Here is a 17,812-nt window from a genome sequence, read left to right on the forward strand (position 1 = left end):
ATGGTACTAAATTCCTATCTTTCAATAGTTACCCGGAATGTAAATGGGCTAAATGCCCCAATCAAGAGACAGAGGGTACAGAATGGATAAAAAAACAAGGCTCATCAAAATGCTATAAGAAGTCTACAACAGTCTACAAGAAACTAAGTTTAGACCCAAAGACACCTCCAGACTGAAAGTGAGAGGGTGGAAAACAACTTATCATGCTAATGGACATCCAAAGAAAGCTGGGGGGGGGGCAAATCTTATTACAGATCAATTAGATTTTAAGCCAAAGACTACAATAAAGGATGAGGAAGGACACTATAGCATACTTAGAGGGTCTGTCCAAAAAAAAAATACAACAATTTTATATATCTATGCACCTAACATGGAAGCAGCCAACTATATAAACCAATTAATAACAAAATCAAAGAAACACATCAAAAATAATAAAATAATAGTAGGGGACTTTAACACCCCCTAACTGAAATGGACAGATCATCCAAGCAAAAGATGAACAAGGAAATAAAGGCTTTAAATGACACACTGGACATCACGGATATATTCAGAACATTCCATTCCAAAGCAACAGAATACATATTCTTCTCTAGTGCGCATGGAATATTCTCCAGTATAGATCATATCCTGAGTCATGAATCAGGTCTCAATTGGTACCAAAAGATTGGGATCATTCCTTGAATATTTTCAGACCACAATACTTTGGAACTAGAATTCAACAACAGGAGGAAAGTTGGAAAGAACGCAAATACATGGAAGCTAAAGAGCATCCTACTAAAGAATGAATGGGTCAATGAGGAAATTAAAGAATTGAAAAAAATCATGGAAACAAATGAAAATTAAAACACAACTGTTCAAAATCTTTAGGACACAGCAAAGGCAGTCCTGAGAGGAATGTGTATAGCAATACAAGCCTTTCTCAAGGAACAAGAAAGGTCTCAAGTACACAACCTAACCTTACACCTAAAGGAGTTGCAGAAAAAACAGCAAAGAAAGCCTAAACCCTGCAGGAGAGGAGAAATCATAAAGATCAGAGCAGAAGTCAATGACATAGGAGCCAAAAGAACAACAGAACAAATCAAAAAACCCAGGAGCTGGTTCTTTGAAAGAATTAATAAGATTGATAAACCCCTGGCCAGAGTTATCCAAAAGAAAAGAGAAAGGACCTAAATTAATAAAATCATGAATGATACAGGAGAGATCACAACCAACACCAAAGAAATACAAACCACTATAAGAACATGTTATAAGTAACTATATACGAGCATATTTGACAATATGGGAAAAATGGAAGCATTCCTAGAGACATATAAACTACCAGAACTGAACCAGGAAGAAATAGAAAACCTGAAGAGACCCATAACCAGTAAGGATATTGAAAAAGTCATCAAAAATCTTCCAAAAAACAAGAGCCCAGAACCAGACAGTTTCCCAGGGAAATTCTAGTAAACATTTAAAGAAGAAATAATACCTATTCTCCTGAAACTGTTCCAGAAACTAGAAATGGAAGGAAAACTGCCAAACTAATTTTTTGAAGTCAGCATTACCTGGATTCCAAAACCAGACAAAGACCTCAGCAAAAAGGAGAATTACAGACCAATATCCCTCATGAACTCTGTTGCAAAAATTCTCACCAAAATACTAGGTAGGATCCAACAGTACATTAAAAGCATTATTTACCAAGACCAAGTAGGATTTATTCCTGGGCTGCAAGATTGGTTCAACATCAGCAAATCAATCAATGTGATACGTTAATAAAAGAAAGAACAAGAACCATAAGATATTCTCAATAGATGCAGAGAAAAAAAAAAAAAACATTTGACAAAGTACAGCATGCTTTCTTGATTAAAACTCTTCACAATTAGGGACAGAGGGTACATACCTCAATATCATAAAAGCCATCTATGAAAAACCCACAGCCAATATCATTCTCAATGGGGAAAAACTGAAAGCTTCCCCACTAAAGTCAGGAACACGGCAGGGCTGTCCACTAGACACACTAGTGGTGACAGCACTGTTATTCACATAGTACTAGAATTCTTAGCCTCAGCAATCAGACAACAAAAAGAAATTACAGGCAGCTGAATCAGCAAAGAAGAAGTCAAACTCTTACTCTTTGCTAATGATATGATACTTTATATGGAAAACCCAAAAGACTCATTCCAAAACTGCCAGAACTCATACAGGAATTCAGTAAAGTGTCAGGATATAAAATCAATGCACAGAAATCAGTTGTATTTCTATACACCAAAAACAAGATAGAAGAAAGAAATTAAGGAGTCCACCCCATTTATAACTGCACCCCAAATGATAAGATTCATAGGAGTAAACCTAACCTAAGAGGCAAAGAATCTGTACTCAGAAAACATACAGTACTCATGAAAGAAATGGAGGAAGACACAAAGAAATAGAAAAAAACTTCCCATGATCATGGATTAGAAGAACAAATATTGTGAAAATGTCTATGCTACCTAAAGCAGTCTACACATTTAATGGAATCCCTATCAAAATATCAATTTTTCTCAAAGAACTGGAACAAATAATCCTAAAATGTATATAGAACCAGAAAAGACCCCAAATAGCCAGAGAAATGTTGAAAGAGAAAATCAAACTTGGTGGCATCACAATTCCAGACTTCAAGTTCTATTACACAGCTGTCATCATCAAGACAGTATGCTACTCACACAAAAACATACACATGGATCAATGGAACAGAATAGATAGCACACAAATGGACCCTCAATTGCATGGTCAACTAATCTTCGACAAAGCAGGAAAGAATGTCCAATGGAAAAAAGATAGTCTCTTCAACAAATGGTTTTGGGGAAACTGGACAGCCACATACTGAAGAATGAAACTGGACCATTTCCTTACACCACAGAAGAATGAAACTGGACCATTTCCTTATATACCACACACAAAAATAGACTCAGAATGGATGAAAGACATCAATGTGAGACAGAAATCCATCGACAGCAACCTCTTTGATCTCAGCCACATCAACTTCTTCCTAGAAACCTTGCCAAAGGCAAGGGAAGCAAGAGCAAAAATGAACTACTGGGACTTCCTCAAGATCAAAAGCTTTTGCACAGCAAAAGAAACAGTCAACAAAACCAAAAGACATCTGACAGAATGGGAGAAGATATTCACAAATGACATCTCAAATAAAGGGCTAGTATCCACAATCTATAAGGAACTTATCAAATCAATACCCAAAGAACAAATAATCCAATCAAGAAATTGGCAGAGGGCATGAACACACGTTTAGGCAAAGAAGACATCCAGATGGCCAAGACACACATGAAAAAGTGCTCAATATCACTCGGCATCAGGAAAATACAAATCAAAACCACAGTAAGATGTCACCTTGCACCAGTCAGAATGTCTAAAATCAATAAGTAAGGAAATGACAGGTAGTGGCAAGGATGTAGAGAAAGGGGGACCCTCCTACACTGTTGATGGAAATGCAAGCTGGTGCAACCACTCTGGAAAACAGTATGGAGGGTCCTCAAAAAGTTGAAAATAGAGCTACCCTATGCTCTATTTGAGCTCTACTGAGCAATTGTACCACTGGGTATTTACCCTAATGATACAAATGTAGTGAACTGAAGGGGTATGTGCACTCCAATGTTTATAGGAGCAATATCCACAACAGCCAAACTATGGAAAGAACCTCGATGTTTATCAACAGATGAATGGATAAAGAAGATATGGTACATATAGATATAATGGAATATTATGCAGCCATCAAAAAAAAACCAAAATCTTGCCATTTGCAACAAAGTGGATAAAACCCTCCCATAGAGGGTTTTATGCTAAGCGAAATAAGTCAGTAAGAGAAAGACAATTATCATATGATCTCACTGATATGAGAAATTTGAGAAACAAAATAGAGGATCATAGGGGAAGGGAAGGGAAAATGAAACGTTAGGAAACGAGAGAGGGAGACGAAACTTAAGAGACTCTTAATCTCAGGAAACAAACAGAATTGCTGGAGGGGTGAGAGATGGAAGGGATGCAGCGGCTGGGTGATGGACATTGGGGAGGGTATGTGCTATGGGGAGTACTGTAAATTGTGTAAGACCATTGAATCCTGACATGTACCCCTGAAACAAATAATACATTATATTTTAATTTTTAAAAAAAGGAAAACGGGATACCTGTATCTAAATAGAAAATAGTATTATGTACAATTGAAATGGGATAGAAATATAAAGCTATGTTTTAGAGAAGCAATTTTGAGAAATTGTGTATCTCAGCATATATGCCTTAAAACCTATTACAAAAAAATTACTGGAGAACTATCAACCACAGTAAGTGTCCAAGTCATACATATTATACATATTACTACCACAAAGAACTCAGGCAAAAATTTTATTCAAACACAAATAGAAAGCTCCTCTTTCCATAATATATGATTTATTTTTCAAAGAAAACTAAAATAAAAAATGGTTCTCAATTTCTCAATTTTTTTCCAGCTGATATCAACTGGGAGTTGTGATTCAATTTATTTGTTTTAGCATCTGGTGAATGGTTAGGATGGAGGCTGCTAGAAGGCTTTGCTGGACTTTGTAATAGATAACTCTGTCTCTTTACAGAATGCTTCACTGTGTGTGTACTTGGAAGGCATTCTAGGTTTTTCACCTTCATATTCTGATCCAGAGAGGACTACATAGACAATTCTGTATTTTTCAAAGTACCAGAAAAGATTTCAACAGCTTCCAAGTCTTGGAGATCAGGAAAGAGTACATTGAAAGACCTTTGTTTAAAAAAAATAGAAACTAGATCTATTTTCAATGCTAGATCTGTGCATTTAGATGTTTAAAAATGGTATGCAAATGAGCCACTTTCAGCTTGCAGTCCAGCAGGAATAGCAGAAATGATGGGAGTTGAGTAGATATAGAATTGGGAATCCACTTTCTGGCTACTTGTTGCCTCCACCTGTAGTTCAACAGTGCAGCTGCCAGTTACTCCTATTTCTGACCACCAAGCTTCCTTACACCCATGTACTGCACAGGTTTCCTAGGTAGCCATGGCAGGGTGGCCTCAGCCAGTAGCAATAAGCAGAGAGCCCATCGGTGCTTTTCTTCCCCAAAAGGAGCAAGCTCCCCACTCTCTCACCTTGAACAATCAAAATCTAACATACTTATTGATAAATCCATAGATACAATCTCCCTGACCACACAGAAATCTGAGCCTAGATAAGAACTTAGATTTTTAAAGTTCTTTACTCTATAATTCTGGCAAATGGGACTTTGCTTTTTCCCCCCAGATATAAGTTTCTACTTTAGTAAACTACTTAGATCCACTCTGGCTTACTCCTGTCAGTGTCTCCCAGAACCAACATCTAGACCTTATCTTCTTTCAGGTGTTACTGAAACATTTCCCTGAAATGAATGGCTCTCTGGCTACCTATCTGCCAGATCACCTAGAATTTAAGTGAGTTGTACATTTTCCACTACTATGTTTCATCTATCAGTTCAGAATGTCTGTCATCCTGGATTCGATTCCCACTCCCACCTTTATATTAAAGGCTTTCTGTTACAAAGACTATGATTAGGAATAGAGGACTTACCCCAACCTCTGGTAATTGCATCTAATGTTTCTATGATGGACAGACACTAAGATGGCTCCAAATTAGCCCTGTCTCCTATATTCATAACTTTGTATAGTTCCCTCCCTTTGGTGTGAGTGGAAAATGTGACTTGCTTCCAACCAGCAGTATTCAACAAAGGGGACGCTCTGTCATGTCTATGATTTTATTACCCAAGATTGTAACTTCCATCTTGCTAGGAGACTCTATCCCTTGTTAGCTTTGATGAAGCAGACTTCCAAATGGAGAGGACTTCCAAACATAGCAAGGAACCAAGGGCAGCCTCCAGCAACTAGTCAACTAGGAATTGGAACCTTCAGTCCAACAGCCCACAAGGAACTTAATCCTGGCAACCAACAATCATGTAAATTTGGAAGAGGATCCTTCTTCAATCTAGCTTCAGATTAGACCCCATCCCTGGCCAAAAATCTTGATAGCAGCCTTGTGAGAGAACCTGAAAAAAAAAAAAAAAAAACCCAGCTAAGCCATGCCTAGACTCCTGAAATATGTTTTTTGAAGCCACTAAGACAATAGATGTATGTTTTTTGAAGCCATTAAGTTTGTTGTAACTTGTTACATAGCAATAGATGATTAATAGTTTCCAGTATCTGCTACACTCTAAAAAGGTCATTAAAATTAAGTGGATTTGTCCTAGAGCAGTCCCAAATTATATTTTTAATAATAAGCCCCAACTTGGTAGGTTTTTAAATGTGAGGAAAGTATAACATATTTATAGAAATCAATTTTAATGCTATTAAATTATGCCATTTTTGAGTGTCTGAGGTGAGCTGATGAACAGTGCATTTCTAAACTTTTTTTTATTCCAATTGGCAGAGACATTGTACATTTTCATAACCTGTGGCAGACAATATTTTCCAAAGATGGCTGCAAAATATCCTCCATCCTATGTGCTCTCATGCAATGTGACCTCCCCACTCTTCCATTAAAGACAGAGTCTAGTTCCCTCCTCTTGGGTCAGACTTTGTGACATGTTTATAATCAATAAGTATAGCTTCAGGATTTCTGAGGTTAGGCCAGTTAAAACCATGCATCTTTTGCCTGTTCTCTTTGCAGTTTTCCTTTAGGGCACTTCCTTTCAGCTTGTTCCTTCCCAGAACCCAGCTACCATGTTGTGAGAAGCCAAAGCCAAGTGAAGAGGGCATGCCTAGAAGCTCCAAATGACAGGGTAGCCTTTGAGTCTGTTACCAGACCCATTAGTGAAGAAGTCTCCTTATGGTTTCCCAACTTTTTGGATCATGCCAATCATGTGAGTCTTCCCCTATATCTAAATTTCTAGATATAGGGGAGCAGAGAAAAACTGTGATGGTCAATTTTATATGTCAAACTTGGCTAGGCTATAGTATGCAGTTATTCAATCCAATACAAACTGAGGTGTTGTTATGAAGGTAATTCTGTAGTCATGATTAACATCTACAATCAGTTGGCTTTATGTAAAAAGACATTATCTGGGGTAAACTATGTTAGCCTGATCCAACCAGTTGAAAGGCTTTAAGAACAGAACTGACTGCCCTGAGGAAGAAGAAATTCCACCTGTGGACTGCAGTGGCAGTCCCTTGTCCAAGATTTTCAAGCCTGCCCTTCTTGAGATCCTGCCCTGAAGATTTCAGACTAGCCTAAGTAACCCTCCCAATCATGTAAGCCACATTCTTTGCAGTAAGTTTCTTAATACATATATATCCTGCTGGTGCTGTTTCTTTGGTGGAGTTCTGATACATAATCCATCTGGCTATGCCCTGTCTAAATTCTTTACCCATAAGAAACATAACTTAATAAAATGGTTGCTTTTTTTATACCACTAAGATTTAATTATTTTTTTATGCAGCAACAGACACAAGAACTCTTCTTGTTATTTAGCCAACTTCTATAGAATTTTCTAAATCACAAGAAAACACTGATTGTATGTACGTTGCAGCTCTCTCACACATCACACAAAATACAGAGAAAGTAGACTACTGTTCTCAAATCTGAACACATTATCCTTCATTACATCATTGAGATTGAAATGTAAGACACCTTTCTATCTTTAAGACTATATTAAAAATATACAAGACAAAAAATATTCCTAGAAAACACAACTAGATCTGTAACCTCGATTTTGCCTTGTTATATCAATGTGGCAGTCACATAAATAATAATAATATAACATTAATGATGATGAACAGTATTTCTTTTTTTTTTTTAAGATTTTTTATTTATTACTTTGACAGACAGAGATGACCAGTAGACAGAAAGGCAGGCAGCGAGAAGGGGGGGGGGGAGAAGGCTCCCTGCTGAGCAGAGAGCCCAATGCGGGGCTTGATCCCAGGACCCTCGGATCATGACTTGAGCCGAAGGCAGAGGCTTAACCCACTGAGCCACCCAGGCACCCCATGAACAGTATTTCTTTAGCTATAGTTCTACCTTGTTTTACAGAACTATTCTCTAAAACCTTCCCTTCCATATCACCCAATTTTTCTGAGAATGCCTTATTTAAGGTTTCAATCAAATGAGTATAAACATGTTTTTTTTCCCCACCACTCATCAGCACCCTTTTGAGGGCGTACCCTAGCATACCGCCAGCACCTGCTGTCCATGGTGCTGATTTCTGTGCCAGCAGCACTGCCTCTTAATGACACAAAGCACTGACTCATGCCACTGATGAATCCATTGAGCCCAGATACCAAAGCGAGACTCACACTTGGATTTTGCCAGGTGCTGCCATGAATGGCTATGAGGGTTCCCATGGTGTTAAGGGCAGGGTGTGGCTAAAACGTAAAGTGTTACTAATGTGTCTGTGCCTTAAATGTATCAAAGTATCATTTTCTCTATACCCACCTTATTCATCCCTCAATTTTTTTTGTATCATGCTCTTTGTTTAATAATGCAATGCTGCTTACTCTTTCTCTCTTTTAAGATTTTATTCATTTATTTGACAGACAGAGATCACAAGTAGGCAGAGAGGCAGGCAGAGAGAGAGAGGGAAGCAGGCTCCCTGCTGAGCAGAGAGCCCAATGTGGGGCTCCATCCCAAGACCCTGGGATTATGACCTGAGCTGAGGGCAGAGGCTTTAACACCCTGGGCCATCCAGACTCCTCTTGCTTACTCTCTTGACATAGAAATTACCAAGTTTTTTTGGTGTGTGTCTGAAAATGGATTTTTCATTTTTATCTTTGGCCCCTGATTTCCTAGAGATAAATGGATAAGCATCACACTGAAAAGCAAATTGCAAAAGCAGACAGCATGCTATACTCAAAATTGGTCCTCATTTTTGATTACCAAGCTTGCTTGTTAATTCTTTTTCCTCTTAGAATAAGCTCATTCCCTCATTTTTTTTTTTTAGAACTTCTTTCAAACAGATTCTGAGTGAACCTGCCCTGATATGTTTAATTCTAAGGTAAATAGTACTAATGCTTTAGCTGGAAATGCCTGTTTCCACATTTCTTTAAGACTTTAGTTTAGCTGAAGGAAAGTTTTGAGTTCTTGTTTCATTTTGACAAGCAAAAAAACCTAGAACCCCAGTTTTAATTAATACATCTTATTTGGGTGTGTTGGCTTATTTGGAGTTACTGATTCTTATCTTGCAAAGAGTATAGTAGTTAAGGGATGGGCTTTGGAACAAGACTGTCTGAGTTCTTCCCCACTCTGCCAATTGCTGGCTGTGAGACCTTGGAAAAGTTACTTAATCACTGTCTATGCCTCAGTGTTCCTGGCTGTAAATTGAGGATATTGATAGTGCACACCCCCACAGGATTTTAGTGGAAATTAGTTTGCATTAATAAGTAGCACTGGAAAAAAATGGTGATTGGCATATAGAAAGCACTATATATGGATGTTAATATGATTTTTTTAATCTTTAAATTCAATGCAATTTCATACACTGTATTATTAGTTTCAGAGGTAGAATTTAGTGATTCATCAGTCTCATACAACACCCAGTGCTCATTACTTCAAGTGCCCTCCTTAATGTCCATCACCCAATTACCCCGTTAATATTATTTAACAATTGCTTAGCTGCTGTAACTTTACCAGTCACCCAGACAAAGGGCTCCTCATTTAGTGACACTAGATGAGTAAGAATTGATGTGATCTGGGAATGTGCCAACACTTTTACTTATTTTAACACCTCTGTGCGTTCTGCACAAAGGGAAGGGAGACACATAGAGGAAATTGTGAAAATGTTTGTACTTATCTGTAATAAGGCATTAAACTAGTACATGTCACAATTAGAAGAGTGTTTTGCTTGGGAGACAGTTTACAAGCAAATGTGTTTTATTAGCATAGAAATATCTTTACTATGTAAATATAGCCATGCATTTTCATCAGCAGCTAGCATAGTTATATGACGCTAATACATAGGATATATATGTAGCCAACATGTGAGCTTCTCTGTGTCAGACTACATTATTTAATTATAGTTCATTGACATAAATGTCAGAATGATTCTTATTTTGATGAAGAGGAATATCTCCAACAAAGACAATCTCTATTCACTGCTGATTTGTATATATGAATTATCTTAATGAATTAATAAAACAAAAAAGGTATAAATGAAAACTCGGATTCTTGCACACACACACACGCACACACACCACATATACAAATATTCATAGAAGCTTTATTTCTATAGTCAAAAACTGGAAACAACCAAGTTCTCTTTCAGTGACTGAAAAGGTAAACACACTTGGGCACATTCAAATCATTAAACGCTACTCAGCAATAAAAAGGAATGAACTATTGATACATGCAACAAATTGGATGACTCTCAAGAGAATTGTGTTGAATGAAAAATAGTCAATCTCAAAAGATTATATATGATATGATTCCAATTATATACATCTCTTGAAATGAGAAAATTCTAGAGATGGAGAATGGATTAGTAGTTGCCAAAGGTTAAAGGAAGGAGTTTAAGTGGATGTAGCTACAAAATGGTAGTACAAGGAATCTCTGAGATTAAACTGCTTTGTCTCTTGGCTGTGCTGGTTTCAGACGCATCTACATATAGGATAAAATTGCATGGAATGAAGTACACACATATACAAAGGAGTGCATGTAAAGCTTACAGCAAAATATGAATAAGCTCAATGGATTTTATCAGTAGCAATCTCCTACTTGTGATATTGCCTTACAATTACAGAACACGTTACCATTAGAAGCAACAGGGTCAAAAAGGCATACAGGATCGCTATTACTTCTTACAATTACATGTGAATCTATAATTATTTCAGAATAAAAGTTTTACAAAAAATGGAGCACTTAAGAACTTTCATAGGGTATTATATAAAATAGCAATTTTTTAAAGATTTATTTATTGTAAGATTTTATCCATTTATTTGTCATAGAGATAGAAAGAGAACAAGCAAGGGGAGTGGCAGGCCCAGGGAGAAGCAGGCTCCCCATTGAGCAATGAGCTTGATTCCAGGACCCCGGGATCATGAACTGAGCCAAAGGCAGATGCCTAACCCATGGGCCATCCAGGCGTTGTATTTATTTTAGAGAGAGGGAGAGCATGAGCATGTGCATGCATGAATGGGGGGAGGGGCAGATTGAGGGGGAGACAAACAGACTCCCACTGAGTAAAGAGCCTGATGCAAGGCTTGATCCCAGGACCCTGAGATCATGACCTGAGCCAAAACCCAGAGTCAGATACTTAACCAACTGAGCCACATGGGTGTCCTAAAATACCAATTTAAAAATGAAAAATCTAAATCTAAAAGTAATATGATTTAATTACCAGAAATTTATAATATCAGTTATTTTTAAAGGAGCAATTACATGATTCTGCTTCAATAAATATTTATTGACAGTCTACCAAGCTCCAGGCACAACAGCAGGCTTTTCAGAAAAGAAAATACTACTTGACCTTCAAGGATACTCTTGTGGTAGGTACTATAGTACCTACAATGAAGAAACAGATGGAGTAATGTTAAGAAACTTTCCCAAAGCCCCACAGTGAGTATATAGCAGGTATGGCACTTGTGCCCAGCCCAGTGCTTTTTCTATCACTAAATCAGATCACCCTCTGTCATACAGAAATGTCCTAACACTACAAAACAACAGCTATTTAGAATGAATTTAGGAACTTGCATGGTACATTTTGTCTTTAGTTTTTTATCATGAGAAAGGAGTAACTAATAACCTACAATCCCTAAATTTTTTAAACTTGTTTAAATTCAATCAATTCACATATAGTGTATTATGAGTTTCAGAGTCAGAGTTCAATGATTCCTCAGTCTTATACAACATCCAGTGCTCATGACATCCCATGTCCTCCTTTAATGTCCATCACCTGGTTACCCTATCCCCCCAGGACCCTCCCTTCAAGCAACCCTCATTTTGTTTCCTATGCACAGTCCTTAAATTTTACTTTACTTTTCTGCTGTCCTCATCCACAAGAAAAACCTGATCACTCCCCTCCCCACATCTACAAAGAGCATCCCGGTTCTTTCCCTACACTCATTCCATTAAAATACCACTAAATCCTCTTGGGGTAAGTATTATCATTATTCCCAGCCTTCCCCAAGTCAATAAAGGCCCCTCAGTCTACCAGTGACTCAAACCAGGAACCCGGGAGTTATTCTGGACATTTCTTTTTCCTCCATCCCCACAGTCCATTTATTAATGACATTTGTCCATTCTGCATCTGTAATACATGCTGGTTCTTTCGGCTCTGTCCATTTGCATCATCAACCCCAAAGGAAATTCCACCACCATCAATGTCTAGGGGACAATTATTAAGTCTTCTAACTGATCTTCTTTCTTCCTCTAATTTCCCTTCAATTCTCCACACAGAGGCCTGAAAGCTCATGTCACTCATCTAAATCTGCTCAGTGGCTTCCCATGTCACTCAAAATCAAATCCAATGTCCTGAACATCCCTGAGGTTTGAAGGTCCCTACACTGATCTCAGCTTCTCAAACTCAACCCGATGTATGCCCGGCCACTCTCCTCTTATGTCTTTGGATATGACCACATCACCTTCCTCTAGGTTCCTCAAACTTGCCACCTTCTTCCTCACCAGGCTCTTAATAGCGTTGTTTCCTTGTCCTGGAACAGCCTTTCCCCTTTCTTCCCTCAAAACTGGCCATCTCCTCATCAACCTTCAAGTCTCGGTTCAAATGTCACTTTCTCAGAGTGTCTTTTGTCACCAGCAAACTTAAAAATGGTCTGCCATCAGCCCTTCGGTTCTCCCTCACAGCAATCCATTATTTTCCCTTAAAAACCTTCGTAATCTGAAACTATATTCTTATTTGGGTTTACTATTTTCTCTCCTATTATATACATTCAAATCAGGCAAAGAATGCTTCTGACTTGATCACTTTATAACTATGCCTATCACACTGTAGGCCTTCATAAAAATTGTTGAATGAATAAAAGTACAAATGAAGAAATTGAGGTTCAAAGATACACAATATTTGCTCAAAGACTTTGGAGTTAATAATCAAAGCCAGAACTAGAACCATAATTCCCTGTTTTCACCCAGCACTTGAGCCACCATATTATACTTTTCTTTCTTTGGCAGGGGAGGAGGGCAGAGGGAGAGGAGAGAGAGAGAGAATCTTACCCAATCTCCTTGCCTAGCAGGAGTCCAACACCAGGCTTGATCTCACAACCCTAAGATCTGACCCAAGCCAAAATCAAGAGTCAGACACTTAACCAACTAAGCCACCCAGGAACTTCTATCACACTTTCTTTCTTTTTTTAAAGATTTATTTATGTATTTATGTATGTATGTATGTATGTATGTATGTATTTATTTGACAAAGAGCGATCACAAGTAGGCAGAGAGGCAGGCAGAGAGAGGGTAAGGGAAGCAGGCTCCCCACCGAGCAGAGGGCCAGATTCGGGGCTCGATCCCAGGACCCTGAGATCATGATCTGAGCCGAAGGCAGAGGCCTTAACCCACTGAGCCACCCAGGTGCTCCATCTATCACACTTTTCTTAAAGGAGTATAAAGTTTTGTGTTTTTTTATGGCATGGAAATATAAAAGCTAAAGACATTCAGAATTCAAAACCCTAACTCCAAAGTGGCTGCATTCCATAACTAATATGAACCATATACCATCACCACTACTGATTCAGCTCTTTTGAATAAAACTATTAATTCTTAATCAGTAATTGTTCACAGTTATTCTCAAACGGCAAAAGACCCAGAGAATAGCTGCCACTTCAATATATTTTTCACTGATGTGTAACATCAATACAATGCCTTATTTTACTGTTAAATTCAAAATAATGAATGTTCCAATGAGGAGTTAATATGAGCAACTTTTATCATAATATCATAAGTATTTTTCTGATGCTTCTGTGTACTATTTCATTTGTACTTAGTAGCCTTCTAGTTATCTTTGTATTTAAATGTGAGAAACTCTGAAAAACAATAAATTTTATATGCTTCAAAAAAAATGTCAAGGATTGTGTGCTAAATTGGTTTGAATCGAAGTTTTTCAATTTTATATCACCTATTAATCACAGACTATACAACTTGGAAAAACTAAAAGTCATAATGTTTGCAAGAAGTCATAAAAATGTCTAAGGAGCGTTTGAATACGACAGACTTCTTTGATTTACAATTTTACAAAATTTCTTGAACACTGTTCTCTCTACTTTAGCATACTGTCTATGGAGAACACTTCCACTAAATTCTATTTTTACAGTCTCTAGACATGTATCTATCATTGTTATAATCATTGTTTTACAGTGATGCATACGTGAGCTCTAGTGATAGAATTATATATATACTTTTGTTCTCGTGTATTCTTATACATTTTATTCATCTTCTTTATTGGATCATAACCCTCTTGTAATGGAAATCACATCTACAACTATTTCCTTTGACACTTTTCACAAAGCCTCACCAAACATCATGCCCACTCTAGCTACTTAATAAACATTGGCTCATTGCCTGGAGAAAGAAATTGACAACTCAGTCATAAAGAATTCACAGCAGTGCATAAATTTATCAATTTAATTTTTACATTCCTGTGAAAGGTGATGTACCAAAATATTTTCTAATCTTAGGTGAGATTCTCTTGGCAATCAGACAAGCAAAGGGGGAAAAATGTCACTTACATTTGTGGCTGGCTAATTTCGTGATAACAGACTTTTCAGTGGGTAGAAATTAAACTGCATGAATGAAAGTGGAAAAGGATGTGTCTGTTGGTGTGAGTTTCTTTAATTTGCTCCTTAATGTACTACCCAGGTTTGGAATATGTGATGTCAACTTGGGAGACATATATATATATTTTTAAAGATTTTATGTATTTATTTGACACACAGAGAAAGATCACAAGTAGGCAGAGAGAGGGGGGAAGCAGGCTCCCCACCGAGCAGAGAGCCTGACTCGGGACTTGATCCCAGGACCCTGAGATCATGACCTGAACTGAAGGCAGAGGCTTAACCCACTAAGCCACCCACGTCCCCTTGGGAGACATATATTAACAATCATACTTCATAAGAGGAGAAAAACATTTCCTCAGATTATGCAAAAATGCAAAATGGCATTTGTTTGAAAACGAATGGGCTTTGAATCTGAATATTTCTGGGTTCGGATCTTAGATCTGCCACTTACTTATTATGTGACCTTGCATAGTTAACAAGGTCAGTCACTCCTGCCACTCCACCTCCTCAATCATTAGCAACAGCAGTCTCCTCAAAAAATCAAACTGGAGGGGGCTCTGCAAAATATTTATCTGCCCGATTTTCCTCTTTCCCCATCAACCCAGCCCACCATTTGTCAGTCACAAATCAAGTCAACCCAGCCCACCAGGCTCTCCCCACCACAGTCCAGTCCTCACACAGGTCACCAGAATTCTTACCTTACAGTTTAGCTTTGGTGTTGGTCTTTCCATGATGAATAACATTCTGGCACCCTCCATTTCCTAAAGTTTAACTACTTACCATTGTTCTCATGGCCTTCTGTAACCAAAACCCACCTGTATATCTACTCTTTTCTCTCAGTACATCTTGTCATGAGGTCAAGGAGCTGTTGATAAGTCCCAAATATTCCCTAAACCACATGACTTAATTATTACTTTCTTTCCACCTGATATGCCATTTTTCCACTTATAACTATTAAATTCCTATCCTTTCTGTGAAATGAACATATCTTACCTTCTTTAGTTTAACCTTTCTTAAACTCTCTCATCCCTTCTTTATCTAAATGCCTACTCACCATTCAAGTTCCAAATGTGGGAGCTATTCCCATTTTGAAGCCCTCTATGACCTCCCCAACTCCCTTACAACAGGTAGAACTGATTAGCTGACCCATACTCCTCTCAGGGTCTCTATCATACTGTTGGTCTCACTTATTCACGTTTCCCCACCTCAGACACCAGGTGCCTCTGAAATCCCTGATCAAAACAACATCAAGGTTGGAAACTGCTGCTCTACATAGGAAAATTGACTCAAATTACTCAAGTTTGCTCTATACCTTATGAAAATCCTACCTTTGGGTTACAACTATTAGTTTTTCAAAAGACTGCCCATCATAAATATTGAATAGAAAGAAATCTTAAATATCTTCATCCAAATATGAGATTGAGGCCAGGAAGAATATAAATAAGCAGGGCAGAAGGCAAAAAAGAGGCCACACACATTTGGAAAAGATTAAAATTAACACATAATGTACTCGGCAAAATTTTTTGAGTATAGACTATATTCAAAGCTCTGTGCAAAAAGTTATTTTAAGAGCCTAGAGATTATGATGATGTCAGATTTGAGAGACTTCCTTTTTTTTTTTTTTTTTTTAAACTAAGGCAGACTGCCACATGCAGCACCTCATCTGGATGTGTCTGGATTCTTGGAAGCTTCATTACCGTATGTTCCCCTTAGAAATGGGACCTTGAGAGCTTGTTTGGAGGTTCTAGCAAAGACACACAGCTACTCCTATAACCCCCACTGGAGAAGAGTCATCTTTTGGGGAAAGCTGTCCTCTTTGACCGATTGTGCAGCTTTGGGAAGGGCATACACGGAGCAATGAGGGAGGAAGGGGACACCCACCCAGCCAGCTGGATGGGCCAAATCAACCCTGGTGATGGATGGAGTGACAGACATCACAGCCAGATTGTCCTTACACCTGAGAGACATTTTTTTTTTTTTTTGAGAGAGAGAGAGAGTGAGTGAGTGTGTGACAGGGACTGGAGAGAAGCAGAGGGAGAGAGAGAATCTTAAGCAGGTTCCACACCCAGCATAGAGCCCAATACGGTGCTCCATCTCACACCCTAAGATTATGACCTGAGTGAAAATCAAGAGTCTGGCACTTAACTGAGCCACTTAATTAAGCCTCTCAGGTACCCCCTGAGACACATTTTTAAATCTAGAATCCATAGGAATTTGTGACTGAATATGAAGTGTAGGGCATATGAGAGGGAGTGGTCAGAGAGGATGACTCAGAAAGCAAGAGGAGAACAGTGGAGTCATTCACCAAGATAAAGGAACACAGAGAAAAGAGAAAAACATGATATGGGGTGGAGGGTGTTGACAGGAGAAGAGGGGTTCCAAAGGCCACAGTGGATAGATGGGCTATTAGTAAGACAAGAACCAGGCGGGGTGAGGCTGGCTTAGATAGAGATGATACAATGATGAGAGTTTGGGAGAGACCGCAGGCCAGGCATCCTTGCCTTCTGGCTGATGATCCTGACTCAAAAGGAGAAGAGTCAGAAAATCACCACATTGCCTGGAGGGGGAGGGACATGGTAGTGATGGAATAGAACAATGCAATGCCTAAGAGTCTGGTTGCAACATTTGGAATGGTACTCTGCTTTCACAATCCAACCATGTCCTCCTAAAAACTTTCCTAGATACCTTATCCTGGATGAACTCTAACCGTGATTCAACTTCATGGAATCACTGCTTGGAGCTTAGGATATCATCAAAGGCATTGGGTTTTCAAACTGTGCTCTGCAAAGCCCCAAGGACTTCATGGAGGTGCTGCAGGATCCAAAGAACACTGAAGGGATTGAGTTCTAAGTACATATCCTTATCAGAATAGGATAATGAGAGTCCCTCTCAATTTCTTTTACATGTCGGGCTTCTGGGAAATAGGCACTACTAAAAAGAATTCCACTGTTAAGAAATTTTTTTTTTAAAAAAAACGGAAAAATATTTAGAATTCAATGAAGTGTCTCAATCAATAACGAAATGTAACTTAAGTAATTTTTCATGCATCATAAAGTCATGTGATTTATAAATTTTCCATAAATTACAATGGATTTTAAAGTAT

General features: G+C 38.2%; 1 long non-coding RNA gene across 5 annotated transcripts in view; it reads right to left on the reverse strand.

The window, feature by feature from the left end:
* LOC123388821 overlaps window positions 1-17,812 on the reverse strand; it is a 105,353-nt gene that overhangs the window by 39,766 nt on the left and 47,775 nt on the right. For 4 of the 5 annotated variants that reach the window (XR_006603328.1, XR_006603329.1, XR_006603327.1 and 1 more), the window contains one exon: window positions 5,746-6,047. The exons of the other annotated variant lie outside the window; for it this stretch is intronic. This is a non-coding gene — a long non-coding RNA (uncharacterized LOC123388821). Of the gene's footprint in view, window positions 1-5,745; window positions 6,048-17,812 lie in introns of those variants that run through there. 5 annotated transcript variants of the gene reach the window in all.

The sequence above is a fragment of the Mustela putorius genome, unplaced genomic scaffold (assembly GCF_011764305.1).
Source record: "Mustela putorius furo isolate JIRA1106 unplaced genomic scaffold, ASM1176430v1.1 tig00003911_pilon_pilon_pilon, whole genome shotgun sequence".
NCBI classification, from domain to species: domain Eukaryota; kingdom Metazoa; phylum Chordata; class Mammalia; order Carnivora; family Mustelidae; genus Mustela; species Mustela putorius.